General features: G+C 51.9%; 1 long non-coding RNA gene across 1 annotated transcript; it reads left to right on the plus strand.

Annotated features, from left to right (window-relative positions):
- The first annotated feature begins 2,360 nt into the window (after positions 1–2,360).
- Positions 2,361–9,136, plus strand: LOC120245109. The gene is made up of 3 exons (XR_005531709.1): positions 2,361–2,559; positions 8,043–8,140; positions 8,714–9,136. It is a non-coding gene; the product is annotated as an uncharacterized LOC120245109 (long non-coding RNA).
- Positions 9,137–12,040: the final 2,904 nt, after the last annotated feature.

The raw sequence follows: 12,040 nt of genomic DNA on the forward strand, positions 1-12,040 counted from the left end.
TACTTTCGGCTTGGTTGGCCTCCTGGAACCTTCTCATCCCTCCTCAATGCATATGATCCCTCCTCAAATACTCCTCTGTGCTCATCATCTCCCTTAGACCACCTCCCACCCTTCCAGGGATTTGGCTGTGAGAGATACCAACCACGGTGGCCTGCTAAGCCCAAAATTCTCCACGGCCAAGTCTGGCCCGGCCTGTTGGCTTCTCTCAGGCCATTGCCAAGGGTCAGCATCTTGGAGGCTAGAGCTCTAGAACCTGATGGACTTCACACCTTGATTCTCTTGCTACTCAATGGCCAAGAGACCAACTCACAGAAGGCCAACTGACAAATCAGAATGTTGATATGTTTCAAAAATGTCTACCTTTCATTGAGCTCCTACTATGTGCCAGGTGGGGTATTTCTTACAATAACCTCCTCAGGGTAGGCCTTATTAAATTCCATTTAATAGGCAAGGAAGGAAACTGAGGCTTTAAGAGCCTAAGGAGCTTGCAGGCTAAGGAGCGGGGAAGCCAGTCTAACCCTGAAATCGATACTCTTTCCTCTAGTCCACAATGCCACACGGTCCAAAACCACAGCCCCGGCGGTTCAGGCTGGCTCCCGCCCCCTGAAGACACAGCATTCCTCCACACTCTTGTCTTCTGCCACATTCCATTCCCAAGGGCTGTCTCCGGTCATGTTGATGGGACTTGGGTAATTCTTAATCCTCTCTGTCCTGGCCCTCTCTCCCCTTTGCCCTCAATCCAAACAGGCATATGATCAGGTCCTGGCCCAGACACAGGGTAGATATAAAAAGGACATTGTATCTGAGACCGGGAGCTCGGAGTTGCTTGGGGGTGGATTTCTACATCCCACGGCGCACTAATAAGGCTCAGGGAGTCACATGGGGACACGTGACACGCCACCCCCCCCCCCCGGGCCCAGATGGCCTCCCATCTCACTGCAGACAGAGCAAGCTCCCTGAGACAAACAGCTTCCCACTCCCTGACTCCCACTTAGCCTCATAGCAGACTTACCTGAAATGTTGGGTGGTAACTGGACTCATCACTCGAACCCTCGTAATTCCCAATGAGTATCATTATTCCAGGGATCTTTAGCCTTGGCTAGGGTTCACCAGAATGTGTCTCCTTAGGTTACGGGGCAGACCAAAGGTCTGCTGAGTGTTCACAGCACGCTAAGTGGATTCTACATAAGTTATTTCATTTCATCCTCAAAACGATCTTGGGAGATCAGGTACTATTTCTATCCCCAACCCAAAGGCAATAACTAACATTTATATAGCACTGTGTAGCCCGGGTCGTTCTCAGTGCCGTATGTTTATTAACTGGTCCCATTGTCCCTGAAGTCCTGTACCATTGCTACTCCCAGATGACTCCCATGACTGAGACGTGGAGAGGCTGAGCAAATGGTCCAGGTCACCGAGCCAGCAAATGACCCAGGTTGCCATTCAAGTCCGAGAAGTCTTGCCCCCCCCCCCCCCCCCACTACCACTCTGCAGCACTGCCTCTTGTTTTTCTCAAAGCAGGGGCCACGTGTCATTTCAGCAACCCACAGATACCATTACAAATCAATAGGGTGCGAGCCAGACGAGGCTTGGCTCAGCCACACAGGTTCCCGAGGTGCTGAAGGACAGACCACACTGATTGATTTCTCGGCTGAGTCTTTAAATGTCAGCCGCGTGTGTGTGACCACCTCAGACCTTGGGCACGGAAATAAAATGCGGAAAGAAAGGGCATTCTGATGCGGGGGATGAGAGAGAGTCTGGGCCACAGAAGGGCAATGGCCTGGAGCACACACGTGTGCGGGCTGGTAGGCATCCCCGGGCTGTGGGGTGGGGACCCTTGTAGGCAGTAGAGGGTGGAAAGAGGGGGGAGAGAGGGGTAAGAGCTGCACCCTTGACCTTGGGCTGCTGGGAAGCCATTTACGACACCAACCCAGGAGAGCTGGGTCTTAACCTGATTAAGCTCCTCTATCCGTATTGATTAGTCACTATTAGGAACTGCTCATTTAGACCGGCCTGGCTGCTTGAGCACAGCTTGTCATCACAAACACAGTGTTAGAAGAGCAAAGACAGCTCGCCCTCCCTCCCCACCGCCCCAGAATTCACCCAGACCCCCTCCTGTCACCAGGCCCCACTGCACGGCCCTCTGGGCCTGCCCAGTTCAATCATTCACTAGTCTAGGAGCTGAGGGGACAGCCACACACGTGAGAGAGATGGCCCCACCCACTCTCAAGCAGCCCGGAAGGAGAGACTGGCAGGGTAAGGAGGAAGCAGATGCATATCTAAGGTGAATTTCAGATGTGTCTTGGGCAATAAAGAATAAAATGAGAGGATGTGAGAGGGGCTGGGGGTGGGAGCGGGGGAAGAAGGAGAAGGTAGCCCGGAGGACATCTCCCAGGAAGTGACATTGAGCTGAATCCTGAGTGATGGGGAAAATGGACCATTCTGAGATCCGAAGAAAGACTTCTCAAAGCAGGGGAAACCGTACAGGCAAGGCCCTTTAGCAGGAGCAGACTCAGCCTTTTGGACCATGAGAAGATTAGTGCTGTGAGCGGCAGAGAGGTAGGTGGTGAGGGGCGAAAGGAGGGCGGGATCAGATGGACCCCCAACCCCTGCTGTTTTGCCCCTGTGGAATGGTTGACCTTCATAAATAACCAAAGTTCACCATCAGGACTTGACATCACTGGACCTCTTTCTCCTCCTCCCATCTATGTTCCCAAATACGACTCTGGGTTGGCCCCTTGCCTTCACAGTCTGGGTAAAAGATTAAAGAAAGGACAGGATTCTTGCCCAACCATCCCTTAGAGGGAGATCCAATACAGGAGGCTGAGAAAGGACGCTGGGGACTGGAAGACCCGAGAAACTTCCTGACCACTCACACATCCGGATCGGCCCTAGGCTCTGTCTCCAGCCCAGATCTGCCCTCTGCTCCCGCTGGGCCAATATTGGCAATGACCTTGTCCACGTTCTGCTTTGAGAAATCCTTCATCTGGCATTTGTTTGAAGGTCTATTGGATTTTTCGTTTCCCTTTGTTTTATATGGTAGTTTTCTGAATACTTGTCCTTTCCATGATGCCCCAAGGCCTATGGGAGAGCAGGACTTCAAGTGGTCCCACTGCGAAGCTGTAGATGAGACCCTTAGACTTTCTGCTTCCTTTGAGTCCCTTGGAAGCTGACCCTGAAACCAGGATTCGATATCAGAAGTTTATTGGGAGGCCATCCCAGGAAGTGCCAGAAGGCGAATGGGGAAATGAGACAGCGAAAGGCACCCTCAAATAGGGTGCTTTACCAAGCAAGTTACCACACTGGGCAACTGGAATCCATTCTTGCTGGGCAGCCCCGGGAGGCAATGGGGAACACAGGTGTGCGACTTGGCTGATACCTGAGTTCCACCTACACAGATTCAGAAATAATTGGTCTGGGGTGTGACCTGGGCATCAAAGTTTTTTTTTTATATGTTCCCCAGGGGATCACACATGCAGCAAAGTTCAAGATCACTGGTGTAGCATACATCTCAGAGCTGTCTGAGTTGAGAGGTGAAAAACTGGGGTTGCTATCCACCCACTCTCTGGGTGCTGTTGGTTGAAGAGAGAGTCCCAGCTTATTCTGTGAGTGTTCTTAGCATGCTCCCTTGGCCAGAAAAAAAAGTATAAAAATAAAGCACCCAAACTCATAGACGTTTGTAGTTAGCGGTCTCGGGCCCACGAGGGTGAACATGGGCAGAGTGTTGACAGCACTGCTACATCCTTCATCTCTAAAATGGGGCTTTAGAGGCGCCTGCGTGGCTCAGTCGGTTGAGTGTCCAACTTCGACTCAGGTCATGATCTCACGGTTCGTGGGTTTGAGCCCCGCATTGGGCTCTGTGCTGACAGCTAGCTCAGAGCCTGTTTTGGATTCTGTGTCTCCCTCTCTCTCTGACCATCCCCTGCTTACGCTGTCTCTCTCTCTCTCTCTCTCTCTCTCTCTCTCAGAAATAAATAAAACATTAAGAATAAATAAATAAATAAAATGGGGCTTTAAAAAAAGTGCCTTTTTGGTAGCAAATGTCTACTCGGTACCCAGTACACAAGAGGCACGCCATAAATATTGTTATTATGATCTCCGCGGTGGGTTATTGCCATGTTGCCTTTTGCGCAGAGTGGATACCCGGTATCAGTAATTATCTTCCCTCCAAGGCAGCAGAGCTGGAAAGCTGAATCGATGGGGCTGTGGAGACGCATCGTTTAATCCCGCAGTTCCTCGGAGTCTGAAATAGTGTCTTTCCCTAGATGATCTGATATTTTTAACCTTGGCGGCGCACTGAAATCACCTGAGGACTTGACAAGAAAGTATGCACGCCTGAGCCCTGCCCCCAGAGATTTCTGACTTAATTGGTCTGGGGTGAGGCCTGGGCATTCTGGATTTGTGGCGGCTCCCCTGAAGACTTTAACGTTGCAGACCTGGTGATTATTAACCAAGGGTGGGGGGCCAGGCGGAGGATTGGGGGGTTGAGCAGGGCTAGGACGGTGGCATAATTCTCTGCCCCCCGTTCTATCCAAAGCCTGTCCTCCACTGTGTCCTGGAACTTTCAGAGACGCCAGTATCTAGCAGAGAGGTGGGATCGGGACCCCGGTGGGCATGAGCCTGGCTGTTCCCTTCTCAAAGGGTGGCCACTCACCAACACAGGTACCTTCTTGCTCATTCTGATGTGCATCTTCCCCCACATCCAGCTAGCACGGCCCAGCCCCCACCCCCCCCCAGCTCACTTGCAAGCCCTCCTGGGGGTCCCACGTGCCAGGCACTAAATGAGGTGCAGAGGTAGAGGGATGCCACAGTCTTCACTGACCCCGCTCCCGAGAGGAGAAAACCCAACACTCACATGTTCAAAGGCCTTGATGCAAAGGTCTGCCTCCTTGCAGCAGGGCCCGCAGGACACACGGACAGTGCCTTAGGACAAGTTCTCTTGAAGAGCTTTACAGAAACCCTCTGAGATAGGTAGCGATCAATACCTTTTTTAGAAATATTTTAATGTTTATTTATTTTTGAGAGACAGAGCACGAGTGGGGGAGGGGCAGAGAGAGAGGGAGACACAGAATCCAAAACGGGCTCCAGGCTCTGAGCTGTCAGCACGGAGCCCGACGCAGGCCTCGAACCCTGGAACCATGAAATCATGACCCCAGCCAAAGTCGGACACTTAAAAGACTGAGCCACGTAGGCGCCCCACGATTAATATCTTCATTCAAAAATAAGGAGGGGTGGGGCGCCCGGGTGGCTTAGTCGGTTGGGCGTCCGACTTTCGCTCAGGTCATGATCTCGCGGTTCGTGGGTTCGAGCCCCGCGTCGGGCTCCGTGCTGACTGCCAGCTCGGAGCCTGGAGCCTGTTTCAGTCTGTGACTCTCTCTCTCTCTCTGACCCTCCCCTGCTCATGCTGTCTCTCTCTCTCCTAGAAATAAATAAAACATTAAAAAAAAATAATAATAAGGAGGGGTGCCTGTCTGGCTCAGTCGGTAGAGCATGCGACTCTTGATCCTAAGGTAGTGAGTTCAAGCCCCACGTAGGGCATGGAGCCTACCTCAAAACAAAACAAAACAAACAACATAAAACAAAACAGAGGAATTTAAGCTACAGGGAGAGGGATGGGATAAACAGTTTCAGAGCCTTCATGATGCTCCGACCAAGCACGGCACTGGGCACTGCACAAACATTGTCAACAAAAGCAGCCCACGTGTATTATGTACCTACTGTATGCCAGGACTCTTCTCAGTGCTCGCCTGATCCTCACTTACGCCCATGAAACAGATGCTGTTGCTATCCACATTCCACACATGAAGACACTGAGCCTTAGAGAGGCGAAGTGACTTGCCCAAGGTAATTCTGGGGTGCACCAGGTCCGCAGCCCAGGCTGCCGCACTCCCCCTCTCCCCGCAACCATCACATTCCTGGCCTGCCGTCACCAACTTGCCTTCTCACAGCCCAGTGAACGAGGTATGATTATCTTGCTCTCGATCAGAGACGGGAAAGAGCGAGGAGGCTGCAGTGGCCCCGTGGGTACGGGCCCCGAGTCCAGTCCTGACCCGCCCAGTTCACAAGGCCTTCCTGGTCCTTTGCCCCAGCCTGTTCCCGTGGCCCAGGATTCCTTCCACGGTCACACCGTGTTCGGGCAAGTCTGGGCTCTCCTAATCACCTCCTTCCCAGCGAAGGCCAGCTCCACGTCCTCGCTGAGCCTCGGCCACAGCCATGGCCTCCCTCCCAGTGGCCCCTGCACGGACTCCCACAGCCATCAGGTCAGGCCCGCTCGGCACAGAACACACATCTCTAGCCCCCCACGGGCAGCGCCTGTTTGCGGGTGCCGAGGCTGGCCTGATGTTCCTGCTGGGGTGTCTTGCCATGTCCCATTTCTATCATTTTTTTTTTTAATTTTTTAATGTGTTTTATTTATTTCTAGGAGAGAGAGAGAGAGAGACAGCGTGAGCAGGGGAGGGTCAGAGAGAGAGGGAGTCACAGACTGAAACAGGCTCCAGGCTCCGAGCTGGCAGTCAGCACAGAGCCCGACGCGGGGCTCGAACCCACGAACCGCGAGATCATGACCTAAGCGAAAGTCGGACGCGTAACCGACTGAGCCACCCAGGCGCCCCCATTTCTATCATATTTTTAACCGGGGCTGTGGGGGCACCGGGAAGGATGTGCTTCGCTGGAGTGAGCCCAGCCCAGCCTGTCTCAGGCACCCACCAGCTCCTCACACCCAACTGGGCAGACACAGCAGGACTCAGCCTCTCTCTCCCCGCCCGGGCTCAGACCTGCGTCCCTTTGAGAAAGTTCAGGAAGGCTGCTCTGCATTCCGGGAAAACACTGTTACCAATCTACCAGCTTGTAATGAACCAAATTATGCTGAATTAATTGGTTGTCATTAGCAGTGTCGGGGAGGGGGCTGGGGAGCAAGAGCAGCCACCGAGCCTGGGAAAGAGAGAGGCGGCGGCAGGGACAGCCCACAGTACAAAACGCGCTCGCAGCACAGCTTGTGTGAGAGAAGAATTCCTTGCTGTCAGCTCTGGCCAAAATAGCCAAGGCACCCACTCTCGCCTCTGACAGCTGGAACTGGACTCCCAGCCTTCGGCTCCGAGCATTGTGCCTCGGGCTGAGTCTGTCCCTGTTCACAAGAGCCCTAACACAGCCTTGATGATAAGAATGAGGCGGTACCAGCCCCCACGTCCCCAGTGGGCTCCAGGCTCAAATTACAGAGGCTTCGGGAGGCCCCATCGCTCCGATGCACATCCGACTTCCTGCCTTGACAGAACAGGCAAGTGAGGAGTCCCCAGCTTGGTAATCAAGTCTAGTTAAGTGTTTGCGGGAGACAGAAGATGGAAGCTCAGGAGAGCCATGTGGTCTTGAACTGGGGCGCAACAGCATTGGCGTTGAGACAAGGGCACCTGCCAGACGGACCCAAGTCTCATCCTGGCTCTGCTACAGGCAGGCTACGTGGTCCTGGACAAGTCACTCCCTTCTCTGAGCCTCAGTGTCTTCAACGGGGGAGCAGTGAAATGAATAGTTAATGTTAGTCTCTGGGTCCCAGACACTGGGAGGAGGCGAGGTTCTTTGCAGCCATTACTAAAGTTTAGGAATCTTGCGTTACCTTACACTGTCTGTGGGTGGGGCAAAGGATACTGGGGGCGGGGCGCGGGATACGGTGGGCGGGGCGCGGGATACGGGGGGTGAGGCAAAGGATAGGCTGGCGCTCACACGTTCTATTGTTTTTCAAGGGGACATCCAATCGATGGTTATTAACAAAATTCTATTTTAAGACAGTCGCTGAATTCAGACGAGGGTTGGGCTCTATTTTCTTGTTTGATGACACTCTCTTTTTTATTTATTTCTTGTGGTGAGATATTTATGACATAAAATTTACCGTCTTAAGCACGTAATAAGTGTACGGTACAGGGGCGTTAATAAAATATATCCACGCTGTTGGGCAATCGTCACCACTCTCCCTCTCCAAGACCTTTTCATCCTCCCAAACTGAAACTCTACCCATTAAACATGAACTTCCCATCGTTCCCTCCCCTTCTCAGCCCCCGTTCATGAAAAGACACTGAAAAGGCGACCATTCTTCTCACCTGGGGTCTGTGGAATAAACTGACGTTGAGAAGGAGTTCTACTTCCTAAAAAGGTAGGAGCTCTTGACCCAGATGTGCAACACCCCTGCCCGGCTGACATCTAGTGATTCTGTGTTTTCTGATGTCAGGAGTCAAAAACCAACCTGGTAATTTTTCCCCTCTAGAATGAAGATAAATGAAGATTTATCCTCAGGTGTTTTCTCTTCCTAGGGTGGGAATACGGAGGTAGAGTCTACAGAAAGAGTTAGCAGAGATGTGGGAATCGTGGTTCCCTCCACAGGGCTGGAAAGCACACAGAGGAGCCTCGTGGGTAGCAGGAATTATTCTATATCTTGATCTGCTGGTAGTTGCATGGGTGTGGACGTATGTAAACTTCACTGAGCTGTTCAACTAAGAGTTATGCACTTTGCCATATGCTTATTATACCCTGAATAACATCGTTTTAAAAAGGGAGTGAGCCATCCATTCAAATGGGTCCAAATAATGACATTCTCGGCAGGGAAGGGCCACATCTTCCCCCTGCCAGGGCGTTAGGGGAGTGTACACTTTGCTTGTACAAGCAGGGCAGGATCTGTTCTATCCTGAAGTAACGCTAGGTAATGGACCATTTGTTATTCTTTTGTTAGAGAAAAGCTGTGCCTTCGTTGAGCCAGGCCCTGTAGAAGTCCCTGGAGATGCAGAGAGGGTCCCTGACCTCATGAATCTACGTCAATCATTGCTATCTCTCCCGACCACCTACAACACGTATGGCCGAATTCCGTGCTGCCCCATCTAAAAGTTCAATCTCAGCTCACTTTCTCTCCTACTGTCTCAGCAGAGATCATCTTAAAGACCCTCTGAAGACGGCCCATGGCACATGGTGGAGCTCTGGCCAGACAATCCTTAGTAGGGAATAATCTTCTTTGTCAGGCAAAACAACCTCTAGTCCTTTAGAAACCTGCCCATCTTCAAACCCTCTGATCAAAGCACGTTGGTCCTGGGGACACCTGGATGGCTCAGTCGGTCAAGGGTCCGACTCTTGGTGTCGGCTCAGGTCATGATCTCACAGTTCGTGAGTTCAAGCCCTACTTCGGGCTCTGGGCCGACAGCGCGGAGCCTGCTTCGGAGTCTCTCTCTCCCTCTCTCTCTGCCCATCTCCCCCCAAAGTAAACAAATAAACTTAAAAAAAATTTAAAAGCACGTTGGTTTGACTCAAACAAGCTGGTATTGCAGCTCATCTGTTCTTTTGTTTCTCCGGCCAGGAACTTCTTGAAGACAAGGACTTGCTATATTCATCTTTGTGTTAATTTTATTTATTCAGCGCCAAATAGACGTGTAGCCCCGTGTCTGGCACGTGGTAGGGACTCAGGAAGTTAACTGAAGGGATAGGGGAGTTTACGAGTGGGTAGAGCAGTAGGTCCAGAGTGGGTAAACGGCAGCTGAATGTCACACAGCCGTGGCTGGACTGCAAGTGACACTTGTTCCCACGCTGAGGCCCACCCTTCTTTTCCTGGCAGGCGACGGCCACTGCATAAAACGTTCTGTCTATCCCTTTGAAGAGGTGGGTTTGATTTACAGCAGCCATCAGGCAGCAAAAATATGGGCCTTCAAACTTTTATTGCCTTTTTATTATTCCTGGTGACGCACCGAAAGATCACCCAAAACATTAGCAATTACTTTGAAGGTGCATGTTCCAAAGGCTTCGGGAGGGGGTGTTTTCTGACTTGATAGGTCAGGGCGTTTCTGCCAGGCAGGCCCAGAAGCATCAGCAACATTGGCGCTGACTCAAAAGCAGAAATGATCTTTCCAGCCTCATTTTCATTTCCATCAGCACCCTATCAGACACCTTATGCCTGAGCCAGTTCCCATCCATGTATAATTTATACATTTGATTTCAATAGATTAATCTCTGCCTCATTCACGGGGTGGAGCAGAGAGAGCTCCCTCTTTTATTTTTCATGGTGAGCGATCATGTCTATTTCCATAAATTTCATTCTGTTCCCACCCGGAGGATTATTTTTGTAAGACTGATTCCAAACTCACTCTCATATTTATTAGGTCTTTAGGAAGAGGTGGAATGGTGGCCACGTATGGTGGTTTCTATTTCTGCGGGAGGTGGGCTCGTCCCAGGCATATGTATCAGAGAGGAGACCAGCCTGGTGCCTCTTGATGCTGAGGAATGGCCGTCTACTTTGGGGGTGGAACAGGGACGCCGGGAGAAGGCTGAAGCCACACTCACCTGGCACCAGGGTGCCTACTGGCCTCTGGCACGAGTGTAGCCCTCCATCCCCTGAGTTCCGAGGACCCTCCTCAAGTAGCTTAAGTGGGTCTCCTGGAAGAAGACCAGAACATCACCAGAGAAAGACTAACTGCTACTTCCTTAACCTAACAAGTTCCCGCAATGCCAGGCTCTGTTCTCCCCTTTTCCCATTTTTCTGCCCCATTGCCCGCCTATGGGAATCTAATCCAGCTTTGGAATCCCAGAGTTTCAGAACTACCTTCACAGTGACAGAACCCCTCTCCCCCAGCTCATGCCCAAAAGCCTCTTCTCAGGGGCCGTGTGCTTCTCTGTGCACTGGCAACTTCACCCCTGGCAGTCAAGCCACAGCCTTCCTTCTGGAAATTCTTCCTGATTGGGCAGGGTGGCACATCGTATTTTCCAAGACGGCGGCAACAAGGTCTCTCATCCCAGGCGTCCTTACGCTGTTGTCGCCGATGATTCTCCCATCGAGAGATGTGCTCTCAGTTTCCTCCACTCAAATCTAGGGGCTGACTTGTGACTAGGGCGGAAGTGACATTTTTTGCCTCCACTCAGTTCTCTTGGAACTCTCACTCCTGGAACCCAGCCGTCGGGCCGCGAGGAAGCCCAGACCACATGGAGATGCAGCATGTAAGTGGCTGGGGGGTGGTCCCTGCTGAGATCCTAGGGGAGACCCAGCATCAATGCCAGTCATGTGAGTGAGGAGCCCTTTGCAGCCCCAGCTCCCATCTGACTGCGTCTGCCCAAGAGATTCTGAACAAGAGCCACATGGCCACGTCCGGCTCATCTACAGCACCAGGAGAGAAAATAATGAAATGATTGTTCTTGTTTTAAGCCACGACTTAGGGGGATGATTCATTTCGAAGCAACAGATAACAGAAATACCCGTGGTGAGCAGAGCAAGTAAAGATGGAAGTGGGACCCTCCCGGCTTTTCCACCTCCCCAGCTAAAAAGACACCCCACATTTATACAAAATCACATGCACATTAGCAGAATCCAGAAAGGAGGGCAGGGTGGGGAAGAAAGAGAAACAACATTCATTTCGTGCGTGCCATATACAAGGAAGGTCACTTCCTGCCCGTCATAACAGATGAAGAAGCTGATGTCCAGAGAAGTTAAGCGACTTGAATAAGGGCTCGCTGCCAGCAAATCTGCTGGTTGTGAAGTGAGGTCAGCATCAGTAGCCTAAGGTTAAAGACACATGTGGAGGAAAGAGATGCTCAATAAATATTAGTTGTATGAATGAATGCATGAATGAGTGAATAAACGAATGCATGCCTGCATGCACGCACGCATTCCACTTGCCTTCTCTCTCTGGCCTTTTGCTTTCCTGGTGGTCCAGAGGGCGAGTTGAACAGCGAATGGACAGCCTGCCTGGTTTGCTTTTTCCAGAAAGGGCAAGAGAAGGGAAGAAACGGCTGGGAGCTGAACCCAGGACCCCATGAAGAGATAGGTTAGCCTTCCTGCCAGGCAGGAGTCACCACCCTGTCCTGCCTTTCTGGCCCGGGGCCTTGGGGCTACCTCCTCGGGTCTCAGCTCTCTCTTGAAGGTCCAGTGTCCTGCCTGGGTCCCCAGCTGTCCACCCAGGCCCGCCGCAGCCCCATCCGCCTGAGCATGCAGCCTCGGTGGTCAGTTCCCAGGGCAGAACCAAGGCCATGGTGACTGTGACCACAGAGAAGCAGCCAGGCAGGGCCAGCGGGCTTTTATCCATGC

The sequence above is a fragment of the Hyaena hyaena genome, unplaced genomic scaffold, assembly GCF_003009895.1.
Source record: "Hyaena hyaena isolate Hyena2069 unplaced genomic scaffold, ASM300989v1 scaffold_10, whole genome shotgun sequence".
In the NCBI taxonomy this organism is placed as follows: Eukaryota; Metazoa; Chordata; class Mammalia; order Carnivora; family Hyaenidae; genus Hyaena; species Hyaena hyaena.